The sequence below is a fragment of the Temnothorax americanus genome, unplaced genomic scaffold (genome assembly GCF_048541705.1).
Source record: "Temnothorax americanus isolate GAGA-0224 unplaced genomic scaffold, ASM4854170v1 Scaffold13, whole genome shotgun sequence".
Classification (NCBI taxonomy): Eukaryota; Metazoa; Arthropoda; class Insecta; order Hymenoptera; family Formicidae; genus Temnothorax; species Temnothorax americanus.
The window spans coordinates 2092710-2116057 of record NW_027509264.1 but is presented as its reverse complement, the minus strand read 5'-3'; the positions used below and the strand labels follow the sequence as shown (position 1 = coordinate 2116057).

The 23348-nt window shown below is 39.5% G+C and overlaps 2 long non-coding RNA genes across 8 annotated transcripts in view; one reads left to right on the top strand and one right to left on the bottom strand.

Moving 5' to 3' along the window:
* LOC143894023 (uncharacterized) overlaps positions 1 to 23348 on the bottom strand; it is a 152281-nt gene that overhangs the window by 64725 nt on the left and 64208 nt on the right. The window lies entirely within an intron of this gene.
* On the top strand, positions 11063 to 11637 carry LOC143893979 (uncharacterized). The gene is made up of 2 exons (XR_013255968.1): positions 11063 to 11261; positions 11335 to 11637. It is a non-coding gene; the product is annotated as an uncharacterized LOC143893979 (long non-coding RNA).

Genomic DNA, 23348 nt, shown 5'->3' with positions numbered 1-23348 from the left:
TTATATTATAATGTGTTAATTGCTACAACCTTTAACGCTGATTTCAATATATATATGAATAACAGTAGCGTTTCAAATGCCATTGGAGATCACCTAATTATATCGCTACAGATTATGCGGCTATAAGCTGTAAAATGGTTATCATAGGCATTACTTAGATCCCACTTGATTGAGGCGTACTTTACGACATGGATTTTCGCATGTAATGACTAATTACTTGACCAAATCCACAAATTACAAATAAGTACACGGTATAGTAGTACAATGTAAACTATTCAATGAATTATAATAATTAAATATGCTTAATACAATAAACTTCTTCCTGTCATTCGAGCAACTAAAAAAAAATTTCTTTAATAATATAAATAAATCGAATAATTTTATTTTTAAAATTAAATTATTAAAAACTCTAATTATTTTTTGGAAAGAAATCGTGAAATGATTAAAAACGACGGTTGTTAATTATAAAATAGACATAGAAGAGTAACGTCGACGCTTGTCAACTTTATATTTGTCGTATATTCTATCCAAAATCCAATCCTTTTCGTAGAAGTTAAATGGCAACAATCAACCATACTTGGACTATCTACTTGGGAACTTTCGAAAAATCGCAAATTAACTTTCGCAAGATTTCTCCCGACGCATTCGATCCATTTTTTTTCGACGACCAAGATACCACTCGTACACACCTTTTCTCATTGGCCCTACGAAAAATAGAACGCCGCAAGAAGGTAAAGAATGAGCCAATCTCGCGTATGATCGAACATTTCGATTCGGCGAACGGCGGCATTACGTCTATACGTTCCTGGATATCCATACGCTTTCGAGGAAGTTCGGGGACGAACGGCGCGGAACAGGGACAACCAGCTGGCGGGAAGAGAAATGATGAAGAGAGAAAAAAAAAGGGTGTGAGAAGAGGCGAATTAACAACGAGCGAGTGCGGCGTTGCTCCATGGTGCTCGAAACTTTTTTATTCCTTGAATATCGGACCCAATCAGAGAGACACCCTCGGCTCTCCGCGCGCGCGAATATAAATGTTCTCCATCTCGCTTATATAATCATGGGAGTGTGAAATTAACCAGCCAATCCTGCAACCAGACGCGAGACTCCGCTCGCACCGACGAGCGCGACCCGAACTCAGGCTACCCGACCCCTGCCGCGCGTTCTAAAATTTTTGCGGTGCCCGAATTTAAATCCGTATCCGCGCGCGCGATACTTACGGTCGACGAAACTTTCAAGCGACGTTGGAATTCCACAGCCTGTAAAAACACAGGCTAACAAGATTCTCTTTCGTTTTTCTCTCACGCTTTCTTTGCGTTTGGATCTTTTAAATATTTGAAACGTGATCCCTGCTGGTCATTATTATACCGAATTACGCGTAACTTTGTTAGAAGATCCTCTCACTATTAATATGATAACTATACAATTTCCGAATTGGACACTGAGTTCTCAATCGTGTTTGTACGTACCGCATATAATTTCAGTGACCACTTCCGATTTTCTCGACAATAGCATATAAATTTTCTGAAATAAGACAGAAACTAGAATTACAAACGGCCGTGAAAGATGCTAGCCTTTTCTCAGTATCCTTATTAAATCTCGTTTTCTACTTGCAAACGAGCAAACGGCAATTGGAATCAGCGGTGGAAACGGAAAAGGAAGAATGGAGCGTGCCGCGTGAAAGTCGGGTTTGCGCAATGCGGCCGGTATACCGTCGCAACAATAGCGGGGATTAAACGAAACTGCCGCGCGGGGGACAGTTTCTGTTTATCGCGTCATATAAATACGGAATTAATTAAAATTGCGAAGTTAATTGAATTTTTATAACCTTTTTGCTGTCTCTCGTTGCCCACCATCTTCGCATCGACCGCGTTAACCGGGTGGTTACCGGTTATCACGACGCACCCTTCTCTATTCCGGTAAATGTAATGACCGCACAAATATTATTCTTTTGTGAAGAGAAAGAAACCGGACTCGTGCCGCGGTTTCTCCGCTTAATTCCCCGATAAAACTATTCTGAGAACATTTACGCGCAACCTGCCTGCGACCGTTGTTATGTATTTTTAACGAGATAATCCCGTTGCACCGCAAGCCTACTGGAAATCACATTATCGCTATCACCAAGAGGCAATCTCTGGACTCCATTTCTATCAGTAAATCGATACGTAATTAGTATATATACTATCAAATGTGGTTCGAGCATAAAAATTTCATATGTCATTTGAAAATAATTGTCGTGCAATATATGTGCGCATTGTTCGAAAGAATTAGGATATCATTGCATTTTATCGCGGATCCCAATTGTGTCTACGATTAAAATTCACATTTTATATCCTTTTGACAAACTGTCGCGCATCTTGCGACGTTCGTCTTGGCAACTCCTTCGCTCGCGGCGAATTCTTGATTTCGGCAGGATGTCTTTCCCTCAGAGATTACGCGAGGGAAAGACGGTGGGAGGGAGGGAGGGAGGGATGAGAGAGGGTGCGCGGAACGGCGTTTTTCCACGGTGCCTCATAAGTAAACCTCATAAGTAATCTTGCCGGCGGCGCGTCTTCGATTTGAATTACCCTTCTGTTATTTCTTGCCCGTCGCCGGGCGTTATCAGAAATCCGTTCGCTCGTCGGATTAGCATGTCTGAGGTAGCGACCATCAATTTCAATATCCACTCGATAAATATTCCTTTGGATCCAGACTTCTTTCCTCTACTTACTCCGCGCCGATCACCCCCATCCGACCTTACCCTCCCGTCCTACCCCCCCTGCGACGTCTGGAGATCCGTGAGATTCGATGGAGCACCGAGCGAGACGTACGGCTCGATAGACGGTTGCAGACTAGCTTTAGATAATATCCTCTCGCTCGGAGCCACGGCGGAGACACAAGACTGCAACGATATTTCGCTCTTCATATATATATATATATATATATATATATATATATAAGTCCTTGAATATATTTATTATATATATATATATATATATATATATATATATAGAGATTCGTCGGTAGCGCAGATAGGAACTGCCTGTTGTTTATAATGCGCCGCGCGTTGAAAATAACTCGTCGTTTACACCGTTATTAAAATTACGGCAGGCAAACAAAGTGAAAGCTGCAACGCAATATTATTTCATCGATAAAACCGTTAATCAAATCGGAAATCACAATTATGCTTTTATTCTTGTTTCTTTCTACTATTTCCCCAGGTAAGGTTTGCCGACTTTCGCCCAACGTCAAACGTCGGGCCGACATTGGCGATATCGCGGCGCGACGTCGGCCTTTGTGTTGCCCGGAAAGTCACTAACCAAAGATAATGACAAAAAGCTATCCTCTTTCTTATTTTAATTGTAAAAATTGATGTCAAATGTGCCTCATTTTTTAAGTTGTTTTTCATCATGTACCTATATACAATAGATCTCATTTAACTTTACTTCATTGAGGACAAAACTATCGGTAACGTGAATATACAACACTGCTAGTTAAAAAATTTTTGTAAAATTATAACATTTGTACTTCTATCCTTCTATCACGTAATAATATTTGTCTTTACTTATGAGAAAAAATTCATATACCGTACAAAAGTTTACACACACTTGGATCCAAGTTTACGCATGAAATTTGAGATCTACGTGCAAAAGTAACTCTGTGGTACTATTAATGAGCGAGCCACAGCATATGGTGGAGCAACAGGAATAACGAGAAGGCGGGAGTACGCAATGCAATGTAAGTAATATACAGTAAATAAATACGGCGTTACGTCGGTTGTTTACTGTGCCAACTGCGGCTTTGCCGTTACACTCGTGGTTAAATTCGCTACGATGTATGTTCGTTAATATTGCAGCATTCTCGCAAACAGTCTCTAATGAGATATCGCTCTCAAAGACTTAATCCGTATGTGCGTTTGTTATATACGGAATATTCCTGACACTGCATTATGCAGTTCACTTTCAATCACGGGGATCTCTCAAAAAATTAAAAGTTGATTTTCTCTCGACAAAAATTTTCCACTTTCTCTTCGGCTAACACGCACACTATTTCAAAATAATTAAATAAAATTTGATTCGAGTACTTGTCTTACATAATCATCTAAAAAAACTTTTAGTCCCTACATTGGTTAAACGCATAAAGCAGATTTTCATTTCGGTAAAAGAGCTTGAATGCCCTTCTTTCTCTCGTCACGTGTATCTCTTTCCTCTGTCGGCTCTCTTGACAAACTCCTTACTTTCTGTCGGCTGTAACTTTGCGGCCGAACCATAAGTAATGAAGAAATGCTGAAGATTTTTACTTCGGGAATTGCACGGCGGGATATATTGAAAAGAGTAAAAAAAAAAGAAAGATAAAGATGGACCAGAGATCGGGTAGAAGAGGCGAATGAAAAGCGAGGAAAGAAGAGAGATGATTGCGGACCAGGTAATATTAATAAGTAGAAGGAAAAGTTGGTTTGATCGACCGACCTGAACGAATCCGGCACTAGACCACATCACAGGCCGTTTGAACGCCGAGGCTATTAGCATAATTACAATACTTCCGCTTTATTAGTCGGTCCAACTTTCTGCTTATTTTAAACCGCCGTCATAATATCGTCCATGATAGCTCTGCCGAGTTCATTACCTTGATGTAACCGAAAAACCGAATCATTGATACGAATGTCGAGTAATGTCGAGATCATCGATTTTCTGTCTGAACCTGAAGGTGAATAGCCAGTTCCCCCTGTGTGTAAGTTGTTAAAAAAATATAATTTACCTTGACGGCATCTAGTTCAAACGTTATCAACTACTGTAATTAATAATGTTATAAATATGTTAGTCTTATGTAATCAACACTTTGCAATACTATAAATCTGTAAGTCTGAAATATTTTATAATGTAATTAGTAATCTTCTTTTCGTAAAAATTGTTTTACTATAAGCATTCTAAATTTAAATATTATTTCCGATGTATATTAGAGTATCGTATTTTAGTTACATTTGTAATAATAATATCGAAGGCAAATTGGGCGCACCGCGTATGATCGGTCGTAGATATGCGAGATTCAACGTCAAGATTTCGAATCTTGGCGACGTTTTTAGATATAGGCGCAAATAAAGTTTCGTCTTTCCATTTTCGCCGCGGGAGCCGGATTGACTTGCGCGCTGTGAAAGTTCGAAACGGCAGCGCACGGTGCTAGATTCGTTCCTTCCGGCGAAAAATCGTCTCTGGTTGAGAGATACTATTCGCGGTAAAGAGGAGAACCGAGACGGAGACGCAGATAAAAGTAGACAAGGGCAAAAGGGGAAGGAGACGGAGCCGATATCGTACGGCGCGGCCCGGGGAGATCCATCGTTTTGTCGTGACAGAGATTGTTTCGTGATCTCGAAGAAAGAATACGGACGAAATGGATTAAACGATGGGAACGTAGCCGAAGGGAAAGGAGGCATATAGGGACGCACTGCGGTATACGTAACGGAGTTACGTTGTCGCTTGTAATGAAGTAGGTTACTCAGTGTGACAGAGGACTTTAATTCCCTAAGCAAATGACGTCGATCGTATAACGAACACTGTGGCTGGATACGGTATATTTTCACTCTTCTCGTTAATCTGTTAGTATCACCGAATATATCTGTTAGTACCTCACGGATATATTTGCATGAAATATATTGACAAATTTTTATACACTTATAATTGATATCTCGTAGAGTATCTAAAATTTAAAAGCTCTTTACGTCTTCTGCTTGTCTAAATATATATAATAAAATACAAGCAGTGGAGCGCACGAAAGATCGCTTTAAATGATTTTCGGCAGTCTACGAAGGAAACGAAGAAATCCGCTAGTAAATTGCCGTACTACGATCTTCGAAGCTTGTACGCCGATTGGTCAGAAATGATTACTCCTGATTTAAGGAGCTCCTTGGCGCCGATCCCTCGCATTGCTCGACCAGCTACATCTATCTTACTCTCGGATGGTCTGGTCTATTTTATCTACGAGGAACAGCAGCCGACGATGCGCCTAAGGCGCCGTTTATTTCCTCGTCCTTTTCCATTTACTTGCTTGCATCCGCATGTCTCGATATACAATACGTTCGGCACGGGTCAGAAATTTTTCGACGAAATAGTCACAAATACTTCGTTAAAGTTGCAGAAAAAAATTAATGCGCAATAAATTAAATTTATATAACTATAACATTAATAAATGAATAACGACTATAACCGGCGGTAACTATTTTTTCTGAATTTTCGTTAAAATTTAATGTAAAACACATTTGATAAGTACACGAAGCATTGCATCCCTGTTTGAGGAAAATATTATTTTGAAATGTAATTTTATGAAACGTACATATTGAAAAATATCAAATCGTTAGCGTTGCGATTTTCTAATTTGATGAAAATTCGAAAAATTTCTGACGCGGCGCGATAAAATACAAGGAAACATTATCAGCATTCGCAGTCATCGTCTCGAGACCAATCCGACGATTGATGGGTTAAATGCGACCGGATATCCAAGCCGAAATCGCGTCATTCATCTGGGTGAGGCTGGAGCAAGTAGCAGCCTCTCGAGACAAGTGGCACCATCGACATGGTAACGGCCTGGTAACTACCTCGTAAGCCGCCTAACGGAGCACCAGTGACGTTCCTAACGGCCGATCCTCCGCGCGTTGGTTAGACTTAGTGCAATAGCCTCTTCATCAAGTATCACACGCCTAAATCCTTGGATCTCGAATGACCGTCCTTCTCTCCGGCCGAACTGACCAAAACCTCGTGGAAATTCAAGAGGATCATACAGGTTCGTATTCACGCGATCCTGAGCTTAACGCATTCCGGCTCAGATCAGCGCGGAGCGAACAATCGATCTTTCGTGTCAATGTACTTCCGCGAAATTGGGATAATACGGAGCGCCAATTATCCGACTGAAACAGCGTCGTTCGCGCAGGTCAATTCGTTCCGATCACTTCATTAGTCAATGATAACACTGCCGTGTGCATTTCAATAGACAATGTAATTTAGTATATTAAGGGAATACACGATTCATGTTTTGCATTACGATCGTCATCCTAATATATTGCGAGATATGAGATTGACGTGTTTCAAGCATACAGAGAGCGCCCAAATGTAAGAGCATTATTCATAGTCAGATCTTATATTTAAAATTGTTTCAAGTTTCTTCGAATGGTGTACAACTCGTTTCATTGATGAACAATTTTATATATAAGATCTGACTATGAGTTACCTAAAATTTCACATTGTACGTTTTTGTTTTTAATATGATTATTCTTAAAATGTCTATATCATCGATTGGAATCTCGAACGCTGATGCGGGCTTGACTTCGATGATAGTAACACTGAAAGCTGATACATCTATTGATACCGATGGTTCTCGGATCGGTCGGGATTACCGACGCGTTTCCCGGGTAATGCTGTTTCCTTGTTTCTCTTCCGCCTCGCTGAGGGGTGTATAGTGGCCGGGGCTATCCCATTACCAGGCCACTGTTTGAGTGCTGGTAGGAGAAGGATGGACATAGGTGAATGGATCACTTGCGATTACTGCGTCGATTAATTTGCATTTCTATCTCAAGTGTTTATCACGCGCTCCTAACGATCGTCATTGTGTCAGATGTTTGTTTGATTCTACTAGTTAGTAATTGTGCATTCAGCTGCACGTATATTGATCAATTGAGACATAATGATGTTGATTTGCGCACGATAAATTTCTACTGGTTATTGGTTCTTTTTTTACTCTAAGAAGTCCTCCTTTTTTTTAAAAAAACATACGCTTATTGAAAGTGAACTATATACTCAAAATGCAGTAAATATCTCGAAAAACGCAAATAAAATATTTGATTTAGGCATAAAAATAATCAAAAAAACTATATTTACACATGTGACTTATTGACCTTTTTCGACGGAAAAATTTTGCACAGGTAACCATGAGCAAATGTCAATTCCAACTATTAAATTGATATTCCATGAATCGATGTCAGGAGCACTCGATACTATGCTCTGAACAGGCCTGTTTCATGTGGAATCCAAGAATCGCGAGGGGTCGTCCGTCCTGCTAGTGAGGGGTGCGTTCTTCCATTGGACGCATACAAACTGGCCGCTCTTTTGTCGAGGATAATGCCGAGAGCTTACGTTCGTTCAATATTTTTCGTCAACAGGCTGCACGCGCTCATCTCGTTATAAAGTCTGTTTGATCGACAAACATCGCGGACCTCGATGCATGTGGCCTGAATAGTGCAACCGGCGCGCATACGCCGCACACATACACACGGGCAATTGCTGTGTTTACGTGAAAAATATTCATTTCTTAAAAATATTTTTGTAATACTTTTAACTGGATGTAAAACGCCTCATTTAATTCCATTAAAAACTCCCTCACCTGGTTTTCGCGCGTATATTTTTGATTACGTTTGTTTACTGCCAATCGTTTTCAAAATTCTTAGTCTGTAGCATTACAAATGCTTGTAACGTAAAATAAAAAAATAATGGATGTAGAAGAATAAAAAAGAAATTGGAAATAATTATTTATACAATTTAGATGAATAGTTGATTTAAACTGACATATAGAGCAAGTACAAATAATCGTCGAGAAAAAAAAACAAAGTCATTGTAAATCAAAATTCATTGCTGGGATAGGACAAAAGCCTCGTGATCTGCATGATGTAACTTTTGGGTATTATCAAGATCGTAAGTAATCGTGACACAGTCTGCTTGCATCTGTGCCCAATATTCCGGCGCCTATCTTGGAGTCATCCTCCTACCGCCACCCTCGTACTGTCTGCCGTACGACGACAACTCACCTAACGCTGAGAGAACCGATGACAAACGTTGCCATCTAAACAAAGGGCCTCGTGGCATACGCGCACCAGACACGCAATTTCCGCGCGGCATGTAAATCGTGCGAAATGAATTTCTGCCAATCACGCACGTGCACCAGCCGCGCACAATCACGGAAGATGATCCTACACTGCAAAGCGTATTTTCGAAAAAAAAAATGCATGCGCCCACCTAACGAAGCCTATAAAGCGATGAAAAAGAATATACAATATACATGTATAGAGGAAAAAACAACTGCGTTACTGAAATAAAATTACGTTATTTATCGATAGACGCATTTTTTAATATCTTCCTTTATCATCGGCTTTTAAATCATTATTGTTAAATTATTTTTGTTGATCACGGTGATATTCTTGTTACTATAAATACAGCGAAAAAATTATATAACTAATCTAAAGCAATTTTTAAACATATTGCAATGTTTTCGTTAGATTTATAATACATGCGTTATTTATTGCATTGTTTTTCCAAATAATTGTGAAATGGAATTGCACTCTTGTAATTGAAAATCTGATTGGCTATAAAGCTTCAAATGTAGATGTGTGTAAAATTAATATTGATCTGTGATCCGTATAAAGATTAAATTTATTCGAGAAATCAAAGAAATGAGATATTTCATGCTCATTATGACATCCACTTTTTATTTTAGCATATATTATACACACGTATGTAATATCAATTTTAATAATACAATAATTGATAATTTTAATAATTTATTCTTATTTTTTTCAATTATGCAATTTCAAATATTTATGTATTAAAAATTACTCTGATAAAAAAATTAAAAAATAAGAAAAAAACAATTCAATATTAAATATTCGCAAATTTTTTTGCATCATAAAAATATTGCATCTTTCAACAATCAATCCAAAAATTTCGGGATCTAATCTGTAAAGCATGCGGCTGAATTTTGCGCTTAATATAATAAGATAATTTCTTTGTACTTTTTACTTCCTTTTAAATTGTGCTTAATCCAGTATTACAAATAATTTTTATTGAATGTTTTTCCAAGTTGTTTAAAAGACGTAGATAAAAGCATGAATAAACCTAGTACTTCGGCGTAATAACTTCGGTGAGCTTTCCTATTTTTCTATATAACAAAAGTTTCAAAGTTTTTATGAGAAATGTTTCATTCGAGATAACAACGCAAAATTGTGAAATTAAACAAAATATCCAACAATAATCGAGAAACGTTAAAATCTCTGCCTTCTATGCATTTATTCGTCTGTGAAATTGGAACGCGAGATTCACATACGCGGCTGCCCGATGGCCCATACGCCTCTTGTCGATACCTCCATTCAGATGATTGATGCTCGCCGTCATTCGGTAGACGCGACGATATAAATCAAAAGACGCCCTTATATGAGGTGTGAACCCTTTTCTTCCCGTTTCTTCTTCTTTCCCCGTCCCGTCGCGCTCTTTCGTGTAAGGTGCTGCCAGGCGTTATCAAATCGGCCGACAACAGGGAGGAAGAGAGGATTAAATACCAAACGAGCGACGGGCTTCGATTGTTGGGGTATGGCGTGAATGGTGTGAGCTGACGAGGGTGCCAGAGAGAGAGAGGGGGGAGAGGGAGGAAGTTATATTACCGTATAACCTCCCTGGTAGCATGTAAGGGCTCAGATCCGTCTTGTATTCCCTTCCGTAATACGTCCCGTGATAGTCATTGTCGACGTATTATCCGATTACAAGCGGAAAAAGAGCGCGATGCCTCGTTAATATCCCGATCTAATAATAATGAAAGTATTTTTAGATTTTTTGCAGTTCTGCGAGGAGAGAAAATATCTTAATTTCTATTCGCGAGTCGCATTAAATTAAATGCGAATATTGCTATATCATATTTTCTTGTATATATGTGTGATAATTTTTTAAGTAATTTTTTTATGTATGTATTCATTCATTATTTTATTTTATTTAGGCACAAACTTCAGCTATATTCTACAATGTGCCGATAACAATTAAGCCAATCATGTTCTTTTATATGTCTCTGAAAAGAAAAACAAACTTATAAAATGTTTAATAAATAATTGTGTTCTTTTTTCTTTTTTTAGAGTTAAATATCGTATTTTTTTTCCTGCAACGCCAGAATTCATTTGAATATGCTTGTCTGGCGTCATTTCCGGGTGCATGTGACAATTTCATATCAGCGACACGTGTCCAAAAGAAAGCGGAACATACCGATGCTTTGTGAAATAATTAATTATTCTCTTTACATACGGACTATAGTTGACAGTGGGTTACGCAAGTGGCGAGACAGACACACACCATTATTCATTATCGGTGCTTAATTACCAAATGGGTCGTCAGCGATACGGTATAAATGTCACTGCTGCACTATGACGTGCATGAATTGACAGTGTAGCAGTACAAGCATTGGCAGCGTAAGATTGCAACATGAGACTAACAGCGATATTCTTGATCTTGACGATCGTGTTGTGCGCCATGTTCCAGGAATCCGTAAGTTTTAATTCGAACATGATTGTTTATCGATGAATTTCCGAAGAATAACGACGTGGTATTGTGTGCGAAGGAACAATTCTTTTGGGGCCGCCGATATGGGCGCCGGGGGTACCATAGATGCCGGACCACTACAACGACAACAACGACAACACCAAGAAATAATACTACTAACGGATAAAGAAGACGCGAGATCGTGGACACCACACTGATAATGCAAGAATGACAAATGCAAAAACTATCGCGGAAAACAACAATAAAATTAAGAGTTGCACTAGAAAATTATATAGTTGCACTAGTTAATAAGATAAACTATTACTTGAAATAATATCTGAAATAAGAATTAATATAAATAAAAATATATCAAACGCTGAAATATGGATAAATGTTATTTCTCAAACTTTGTGAAAGAAAACCGGCTGCGAATATCCGGTACAATATTCGGTAATCAGAAAAGTGAGGCAGGTAAAGATATATTTATAAGAACTTTCTTGTAACGTATATGTAATATTATAACATACGTTTTTCATACGTGTGTTCAGATCTAATCGACACACATCAGTTTTGCGAATACCTGTCTTGCAGTATTGGTTTATTTTTAATATTAAAACCGAATTACCGTGATTACTTCATAATCTTCATATATATTACTAATTTAAAGAAAGTGTTATTGCGACTGATATGACACTTATGTATATGCGGTGCGTACGCGAATGTGAAAAGAACCTCGTCGCTTTTCTTTATCGTGCCCGCGGGTTTTTCGTCAAAAATGCTGGATTTGGGACGATAACGTCCTCGAAATGTGGTGAAAATCAGTACAAGATATGCCCCGGGAAAGCGGCAAGGAAAAAAAAGTCGCTCGAGCGCGCATCTCCACTCCGTTGGCGGTTTCGCTAGGCTAAAAATTTATTTTCCCACGAAATGTCGTCACAGGGGGCTGGCTGCGCCTCCAGCTGCTGGATGCGATATTCCACGTCGCGTTATATGCACATACGAATATTTCCATACATAAATTTCATAGAGGTGAAAATAGATGTGTCTGTCTGGTTGAGTGTTGCCGACGATCATAACGACGCTTAGAAATGTTAACTGAAGACTACTCGGATTACCTACGTATTTCACATGGCGTATTATTCTATTTGTGTAATATAATATTTCATGTAAATATAGAGATGCGTCTGGAACAAGTTCTCCACTTTCATCATCGTATTAAATCAGAAGCATCACGGTGTTACGAGTATTACGATGGTCTGGCAAACTAAAAATGCTTTTATAACGCTTTTTAAATCAGCGAAATTTCATTTTTTTACCATTTTTTTTACAAGCTCAATGCTTAAAAGCGTAAAAAAAAGTTTTAATACGGCAAAATCCAGCAACGCTGGTCACGTCAGCTCGGTGGCGTAACCTAATTTTCAGCGATTAAATGCAACGAGCGCGATAATGCTTGTAAATTGAGCGAATTATGCCACCAGTGCTATTGCCCGACGTAGCCTCGTCTGATTAACATGCACGTTACGCCGGATAATGCCGTTCGACCTGACATTTGCATTGGTACGCGTCGAACAACCTGAGATTTTAGCACCCCTGCTTGAACGGAGATACGATCAAGTAAAACATGTAAACTCCTCAATGCTTATATAATGATTACATTGACCTCTAATGCAAAATAGATAAAACAATCCCTTTATCTTCAACGGATTTACTATTTGTACTTTTCTGCGCAAAAATAAATGACATCGTCGAAAGATCGTTTTGGAGTAAAATCAAACATTTATTGCGAATGGTTTTCTAAGTAGTTTCTATTCGTCTGATGTTACGCGCGCAGAATCTTTGACGGAAAGTAACGGCGGGCGGAAACATTTTTTGACGTCGACAGATTGTTAGTTCACATGTTCAAGCAGTCGTTCTGTTACCAATTTCCTGCGCGTTATCGGCTATAAAGATCTCCGGCCAGGTAAAATCGTGGCTACCTTCTGCAACGAGAAAAGAAACCAACTCCCACCTAAGCAACGCAGAAACTTCTGCTCGCGACAGCTACAACTTTTCGTTCTTCCGCTTCATTCAGCTCGTGTTCCCCAATCTCTCTCCCTCCCCTCTCTCTCTCTCTCTCTTTTCTCCTCTCTTTTCTTCTCTCGTCAACCAGAGCTATAGTCAAAATTTACCATCCGTGTGCGACGTTTTCACTGTTGCGTATCGAATACAAAGAGCCGGTAGCATCGCACCCAATCCCTTCGTTTTGGCCGACGAGTGCGAATCCTCGAAATGCGTGGGACAGAAAGGATAGAGGCTGGAGCGGAGAGGCGGTAAAAGTGGGTTGGGAAGCACCGATTCGAGAAGACGAGAGAGGGATGGTGGCTCGGATCGCAGAGGTCGGACACTACGTAAATTGCATACCCGATTGCGGTCTACTGAAGAGTAGCGCCCTCCACCCTATTCCTCCCAGTTTCCCCTGTCCCTCTTCAGCCCCGATGCCCCGCGACCCCAAACTGGATCTAACAAGCCAGCGACCGCAGGCTAGGTTCGGCCTGCAACAGGGTCGCCACCTCTGGGGACCGCCGGCGGCTACAGCCGGTGAACTGTCCCTTGTGTCCTGACAAACCCCTTCAGTGAAAATCTTCGGTGCCATCCTCGTCCTAACAAGCCCGCTTATGTCCACTCGTAAACCGCCACGATGCACGCAAGAAACGTCGCGTTTTCCTCCGCGTCCAGTGCCAACCTCGGAATCGGAAATCGATAAAGGATATAATGAACTCAAGTCGAGGAAAAATTTCGTATCTGAATTATGTATATATAATATTAATTGACCACCGTTGCGATTGTAATTACGGCTACGTCTGTCACGACAATATAATCGCGGCAAGTCTTTATTACGAAGATATAACCGTGTCTGGTAATGATGTCGCTGCATTAGACAGAACGTAACGCCACCCGCTGATTTGAAGAATACGGCCTGCTCGACTCGCTCTAACTAGGATTTCTTACAGACATCGAATAAAAGACATTCGTCGCATAATAGGCTTCGCATGTCGAGCACAAATGATATCCTCGAACTACGAAGTTAAATAAACTCGAGCAATTATCGCACGAAAACAACTAATTGCTGCTAACAAGTCTTTGTTGATCTCAGTTAGGAAGTCTCTTATTTTTGCTTATCACTGTCAAAATTGTCAACGCTATGAATTCTCGCGATCGATTTTCTTTGACCTCATACTAATATATTTTGTGTTAAGGAGTATTAAATATTTATATTTTTATAAGTATTTAAGAATATTTTTAGAAGTATTTAGGATAATATTTTTCAGCTTATAAATATTTTTGAGTGCTCGAAAACGAGCTTTGCACTTTTGCAGCTTTCGGAAAGTTTTCCGTGACTCGATTCGTTAATATGTATTCTATCGCGACGTATCAGGTGAGAATAGCTGAGCGGTATTGCGAACTTTAAACGACACCGTTAACGCAAAGCGGTAGGCTTCTCTCAATGATTTTTTGAATAGCTCTTGGCACGTAAGAACAGACGTTATAGCTGCAACTTCGGTACGCAATAGAAAAAGAAGTGAAAGACTGAATATAAAGCATTGCACCATTTCGCGAAAACCATCGTGAACTTTTTGATGGGGACGTTAGAGAACTTTCGACAATTGTACGGTTCGGATCTGCTCGGAGTATTCCACTGGATAGAGCCAATGATACAAAGTCAAACGCTATAATATACTTAATCAAAATAAATCCAGACGAATATCGAGATTCATCGCACCAGTAATAAGGCGTAGCGAACAAACTCCGACCGAGGTATTCTCTTTCCGCGGATAAATCTGATTCGTCCTAAGCCCAGCCCCGTGGCAATCGCAGATATCTATCCAGATGAAACACTGGTAACCGACGTGGGATAGTCATTTACTGCGGTACATTGCGCGCGGGGTGACTGTGAGTTTCGGATATCGAAGAAGAAGACACTGAAGATGGAAGCCGTGGAGAAAGAGGAAGAAGAGGAGAAGGAGGAGGTAGAGGTGAGAGTTTGTGCTTGGAAGTAAGAGGCTGAAGAGCCCATCTGGCTTCCAATCAGAGCGTTGCCACCAGCACATGTGTTCACGGCACGTTGGAGGTGGCGGCTCAATCAACGAGGGTGCATCCCTCTCCGACCTCCTTCGTCACCCCTCACTCTGGCAACTTTATATCACATAATCGAGCCTTGAAGCCGCCGCTCCATACCTCGTTTACCCCTACCGCCGTCCCTTCGGCTCGCTTCTCCTCGCCCCCGTCGTTCTTTCTCCATTTCTTTCGACAGGGCCCCATCCTTTCGTCCTTCAGACCAGCAGCTCTCGGCTCTCCTCCCGCTCTCTTCTACCGCCTCTGCGTTTACGAGCTTTCATCCCTCTTTCCTTCCGTCGATCCTTCGCCTTCGCCGCCCTTCGGTCGGGCCTCGGATCCGACCGTCTCTCTCTCTCTCTCTCTTTCTCGTCTCCGAGCGACTCTAACGCGCATCAACGACGGTACCTAACGGCGCTAACGGTGGGATAAGTAATTGCACGCGTCGCGCGGGGGAAATGCATCGCCGGTTACGAGAGAAACGGCGTGGTAACGGTGAAAAGTAATCACCTGCCGAGGAGGCCCTGTTACAGCTACCTGCATTGGCGGGAAACACGAGCGGAGAGCCGGAGCGACTAATATCGACCGGAAAGATCCAGTCGGCGATTAGCTCCTCGAACGAACTACGGCGAGAACTATAAATTGTAGAGAGAGTCTACGCGTGTGATGTTACGTAATTATTGCGCCCGCCTCGCGTATACGTAGTGTTTACAATCTCTTTCGTTTCTTTCGTACCTCGCTCGTTTTCGGCCTGCACAAAACTCGCGGGCTCTTGTTGTTAACGAAACGAGATACTAGAAGTGGAAAATACGAGATAATAGATCTACCTAATGTGTATTTTTTTTTCTTCTCGATGGGCCTAGAGTACAAAAGAATCTTTAGTTCGCAAGGATTTTTGTGAGTCTATTTCTTGCAGGAGTAACTAATGGTATAAAGAAAATCTAATTACACATTTATTCTTTTAAAGTGAGCACACGCGAAGCAGGTTAGTAATTTATATGACTTGTTTCGAGAGTTACGGAGTTAATCTAAAAGTTACACTATTTCTCTAATAAACACAGAAAGCAGAAGTATTTTTATTTAAAACGTTTAAAACATGCAATCTATGCAATCGATACAGAATATCTGATATGATGAAATGTAATTTTTTTGCAACGTTGCAATGCATAAAATCTGCGCTGCGTAATTCAATGGTATGGAAGAGAAGAATTCATGCGTAATATACATATATATATATATATATATATATATATATATTTCTTTAGACAATTTGGCCTGGACATCCTTTTGAATCATCATTCAAAAATCCTTTCTTTTCTCATGTAAATATGCGTTCTTTTGACAGGATTAGATTTAAACAAATCCATTCGTGCCACGTTAATTTGTTCACATCTGTGCTAACGCATAACAATTTTATTTAAAATGCAGCACGCTAATTGTATTAACTCTTTTATTGTTACTACTCATAAATCAATCATTATTTTTCTATACTTTTCTAAACTCGCTTTAAAATATAGCATAATAGATTTTCAGTGTTGTTAAAATTTAAAAAGTTTTATTATTTCTTCCTATTAGTTGTGAAAAATTAGTTATAAAAGCTATAAGATTGACTTTTTATTTTATTAATTATTTAACTAATAAAATACAAACTCTATTTTATAGTTTTCATAATATCTGACATGTATGACTCTATTAGCATAATATTTCGAGCAAACATTTTGATGAATGTTACTACGTGCTATAATCTGATGAGAAATTTTATACGGCAAAAACGAAAAAGTACAAATTATATTGTCACTCCCTAATTCGCTAATCGACGAAGTCGCGCCTGTGTTAAAGATCCCGTGTTAAAGATTAGAATTTCAGTATTCTAATTAATTCATACCTCTCATACATGATATATCTTCGTTGTTACGGCGTTCCATTGAAATGCAAATGATACGGGGTCGCGTGTTTACCTTTGTAATATCCTATCAGACCACCGCGTCGCGTTGGTTTTGCGTTAAACGTGGTCGAAAGACGGTACTTCTCGAGTGCGTACTCGGGAAGAAGATAACAATAGCCGACAAGACAGAAACGCTCGATTCCTCGTTCTGCCGCTCACAAAGCGAGAAAAGTGATGCGCACCGTTCGGGATCAACGGCTTCCGCTGTGCGTGAAGCGGGTCACTTTGTTTAGCCGATAACGATCTTGAACGTGGCATCATTATTCGTCGCTTTGTAGCGTCCCGTGACAGAAGAAACATTCGAGTGCATAACGTGCAACGACTATCGTAACTTGTTTTATTTCCCGCTCGACACAAACAGCCAAGCCTATTTCTCTCGCATGTCAATGATTAAAAACGACTGTTTATTTCGTTTGCTTTCGTTCATTTTGGGAGAAATATAAAAAAAATTATTGGTCCCTTGCTGAATTGATAGGATTAATTTGAGATATTATAAGATTAAATCCTACCATTTTTTTTGCTACTCTAAGAATAATAGGCCTGTTTATAGCTGACTTTCTTACGTAAACTTCCTTCATTTTTCATCTTTTTCTTCCCACATTCGGGAGAAAAAGAGAAAAGATGAACTGTGCAAGAAGTTCAGCTAAATAGAACAGGTCTCTTATTTAACTTTTAAATACAATGTTTTAAATACAATCTGCAAGCAGTGATCTTAATATAAAATCAAAAAATAAATTAATTGTAGACATTCTCGTTTACACGCGGAATCTATATATCGTTGATTATGACCAATAAATCTGGATGTAAGAAACTCTCTCAGTGCTCTATTGCCCGACAATAAATCTCGCGATCTGTCACAAAAATCGTTTTATCTTTTCCGGTGCGGGCTCTCGCGTCGAATTAAGTGGATGCAGTTTGTTTGCTCGTGTCGCCGGTATTTCAGGGATGGTGCAAGGTACGAAGCGAAGAGAGGGAGGAAGGAAGGAGGGCAGTTGAAAGGCCGGCCGACGGCGGCCGGGTGGTGGACGGTAGGGGTGCACTGTGCATGGGCTCGCGAGATACGAGAAATAATGGTAGCACGTATACGCACGCCGCTTGTACATACGAGGCCACATTCGCCGAGAGAAACTGACCGCTGAACAGTTTCAATGGGGCCTGGTCACCACTCCGGCGGTAATAGCCCCGACAATAATCATTTATTGTTCCTCAATGGCATCGACGCGGTAGTAGACGCCGGCTGGCCGGATAGGAAGGAGAGGATTAAAGAGACTAACAATTCTGCACCGCCAAGCAATCTCTCCCAGACTTATTATTTTCTCGACGTGTAACCAAATACTCGGGAACTAAATGCTGAAATCAGCTGCGGATATTTCGCAGGTACACTTTCGACAGTGCCATCGTGCAATTAATGATAACTGTGGACGCTCAGAGTTACTTCTTTCCTGGCAATTCAAATATATATATATATATATATATATATATATATATATATTTCCACCTTTTAATTTCAATACATTAAGTTTTTCTTAAGTTTTAAAGTTTTGAATTAATCGATTTTGAATAAGTTTGAAGAATAAGTTGACTACATTTCACAGAACAAAGTGTCTGCTTAAAAAGTATTACAGTCATGTTTAACTGTACATCTTGATTTATGATATAATCTTTCTCGAAGCGAAATGTGGAATAAGAGAGAGGTGTTAAGTTCAAGTCAAAGGAAATGTTATACTTTTATCTATCGCGTTGTAGATCGAATTCCATGAACGCTCACGGAATCAGTCCAAGATAACCTTAACCCCTTCACTTAATATTCTTTTTGTCTGGAAAGCGACCTGTCGTGTCGAGTTTCTTGAGATAACGCCTCACCATCTCGATCTGTGTATTATGTTTCCTTTGATAAATAGTCTCTCTATTAAACGACCTTACCTCGAGCACATTCTTAAACTCAAGAGACATAAAGAGATAAGTAAGGCTAGATACATCTCGCTAGATAACATCGCGCGTGGAAAAGCTATTATACAAAAATGCTAAGTTTATCCTTGAACATCTTTTCGTGACATGAATATTACGAAACAATTATTGCATATTATAATTGCATCTGTCTTTTAATTCAACTTACGTTGGTGTCCAAGAAACCGTGTGCAAAGGAAACCAGGTTTGACGTTTGATACATCCTAAGTAATGCTAATTCGTGTTCTTGGTCCACATGTCGCACCACGGAGTGACGGATTATTCATGCAACCAAGCAATGTGTACGTCCCCGTAGAAGCAAATCTATATGTGTATATACATAGGGCATGGGCAATAAACACTCGATGAGCAAACGGTGTGCGCTCGACATTTGATTGGGCGAGCCCGCGTAATGACGGGGTACTGTCATGCAAATCTTGTCAGCACCCCGGCGCTTATGGCTGCAGGCCCATTACGCCCGTAGGCATTCGCTCATCCATCCTGTTTGGTAACTATAAATCGATGATTTGTGAATCCTAGAAACTTAGCGCGTCTTCAAATCGTACAATGCCGCATGCACTACGCACCATTATTGTGTCACTGACACTAATCTTGAAATAAATTATAATAAAAAAATACTTTTTTTTTTTTATTTTATTCAACTAAATATCGAGTTTCTCGCTACCAACAACAACGCTACCCTGTGATTATTACTAGTGCAACTGCACCGCAAGGTGAAACAAATTATTGCGATTAAATGAATAACAATGGCTATTTCGATTCACGGTCGAGCGACTGTCGACGATTCGATGCTTTTGTACCGCGCATCGATTCGCTCTTTTTCCTCTATTCCCTGCGCGCGCGGATCGACAAAACCCACCGGCCATCTAAAATGCCGAACCATGTGGTGACCATGGCCGATTCGAAGTAGAGGATGGTATAACGCGTTTATAATCTTTTTTCCCCTAGCACACGCATATATAGGCACGGATACAAATATGTGCACAATGCCACCGCAGTCGGATAGAATTTATATTTAGCTCGGCACTTTATCGTTGATTTATCGCGAGACCCAGTTTTCCACATTTCCCTGCACCTCGCGCAACCATTTTTTCACCTGCATCTGTTTTGGGAAAGAGAAAAAAATGGCGACAAGTTATCGTCGCACGTGCACGCGATCACCAGTAATTTCCGACATGTCATGAACATCAATAATGCGACTCAAATGCCGCGGCGTAGAGCTATAACAAAAATAACAATACGATATTTTAAAAATCTATCTAACGATCCAAACGCAATTGTGTTTGTTTTATCATAAATGCATATGCTGCTCAAATGAATTACAGCAACAATCCGACAGCCGTTTGTATGGAATCGCGCGGTTGTTCCAAATAAATAAATATTTTATATTATTTTAAGAGATGCGTTTCGGAACAATCACGTTTTTTTCGCTATCATAATAAACATTGTTGGAAAATTTTGTAGTTTTGTTAAAAAAGGCCCTTGTTAAAATTTTTGCGTAAAATAATCAACACATACGTGTGTAGATTTAACATATCCCTGCTATGTTAATTAAATTTTACTTTAAAATGTAAAATTATTAAAATAATTTAAAAAATATGTAAAAGTAACACAATTTAAACGTATTTATTAAATGTGTTAAAATTTACAGACAAAAAGTGTTGATTTTACTCTATAACAGAAGTGAGAATAAAAATTTACAGAAGAAAAATGTTGATTTTATCTTACAATCTTAACTTTAACATAAAAATTGTTAATTGTACACATAATTAACCTTAAATTACGATCAGAATTAGATTTCCTTTCTGTTAAAATATTTTAACATAGTATCGGTGTTACCAATTAACACATCCATATTATGTTAAATTAACACAAAAATTTGAGTAGACCGTTTGGGACATGTGATTTATATTATATTTAACACAAATTTTTCAATAACAGTGAAGACATAATGAGAGAACTAAAAATGCAATTTTATGTAATGTATACAACGGTCATATTAAAAGCGGCTTACTGCTATCAAGTTTTAACGATAAACTCAATTTCAGATATCGCAAAAAGATACAATATTTTCGTTTCTTTCGATATGCATCCAATAAAATCGTTTTCCGACTGGTTCTTCGAAGTACGGCGGTCAAATCTTTGATTAGAATATACGTATTTTGCGGAACGTAGGTGAGTTTATTGCTATCAGCGCCCATGCGTATCCGGAATAACAGGATCATGAGCTTATAGCTGGAGCTTAAGGGGTTCGATCAATTATTGTTCGCCTCCTATCTACGTCACGCCGGGCTAAAGCGTTGGCCAACCTACAACAGGCACGTTCTAAATTGCATTCATGCGTATACTTTCCGCAAGCAAGTCAAATCTTCAAGTTCAAAGAATATATATTAAATTCTGCATTGACGAAGTTTCAATCGTTTTTAAAATTTTTTTAATTAATTATATAATTCAAGAAAATATATATAAGTTGTCTAACTTTACTTGAAAAATAATTTCGACGTAACCCAGCAGAATTTACATGATTAGAATGGAGATGATACATTGATAGTTTCCGTTTAATATAATTAACAGTTTCTAATTACTGTGCTTTATCAAAAATCTCTTTTTATCTTTTTTATATAAAGTACAAAATAGAAAATTATAAGTCTTTCTTAATTTTTCTTCAATATAATATATCTAAAATATCTGGATAATGCATTTTTTTAATAAATAATATTAATATTATTTTAAAAATTTGACGTAATAATTAATTAATAAACTAAATAGTGGTAAGAATAGGCTGTTTGTAGATATTGTTTTACTATATTTCTACTTGCTGAGTTCTTCGATTTTGAAGATAGTTTGTGTGCAATACATTCAAACACGATACACGGTGCACTAAAACTATTATGCAGGATCGTAGGCGGTTGCGGTAATAACGCAGATTATCGTGTGTGAAACGTTCTATAGGAGAACCGGAATCGGTTAGCTGACTATATCGTCACGGCTAGGCCGCTTATCTTGGTGCTGTGGCATGCTAATCAACGAGCTACTACGCCTACTACGCTTGTATATAGGACACACGAGAGTTATCTCGATTTGTCCAAATAATCCCGGAACAAATCGTCGTGGCAGCGATTAACTTCCGCTTCGTTTCTATTTCATGCAGTGTACGCCTGTCGGCGGCGCCCATTCATTTCTGTTTCCTCCAGTTAACGCTACATCGGTACGATACCGCAAAACTGGCACGTATAAATTTAAAATGGATCACCGACTTCATCGAAATAATTCCATCCAGCAACTGATATATTCGCCCTTACTGCGCGACATAATTGATTTCACAAGCTTCAACATTTCAATTTCATACGTCCGTGATCGCGAGACATTGTATCTTACAACCTCTATTCTGTGGAACTTTTCTCTTTCCAGTGGATTTTCGTGAGACACTTACTCCAGGTAAAATGCTGCTACTTGACAATTCGCAATTTCGTTTTGCGATTTCCAGTTCACGATTAAAGTAAGACAGACTGGTAAATCGTAAGTTTAGGCACGCCATTCCATCAACAAAAATCTTCGTAAATTATCTGTTTGCGCCTCGCGCTGATTACGTGTCAATCATTTAAGAACGAGGAAGGCGGCGGAAAGAAATGAAGTTGCGCGACCGGAGCCTAAAGACAGTGCCGCGAAAGTCCTTTACAAGAGGTTTACCACTTGCAAGAAAGAACAAGTCCGAGAAGCGGGAAAGGGAGAGAGAGAAAAAGAGGACGGGAAAGGGCGAGAGAGAACGGGGAGATAAGAAATAATATCGTCCCACGACGAGATCCTTCCGGTAAACTCCCTAGTGGCGCACCTCCCGCTGCTTTTCTCGAAACGAAGAGAAAATTGGAAGAGACTGGAGACGACTGGTTCCAACCGGCGGCTAGAAGAGGCGGCCGTGCAGGCGGAGATCCGCTCTCTCCCTGAAACGCGCCGCTCCTCGGGGACTCGCGAATGAAATTTCATTTCGGGAGCGCCGTAATCCCGGAATTGTTACTTGACTTCGTTCGCGGAACGAGAGCATGAAAGGGATCCTGCTGTAGATTCGCCCTGTAATCGGTGAAATGCCC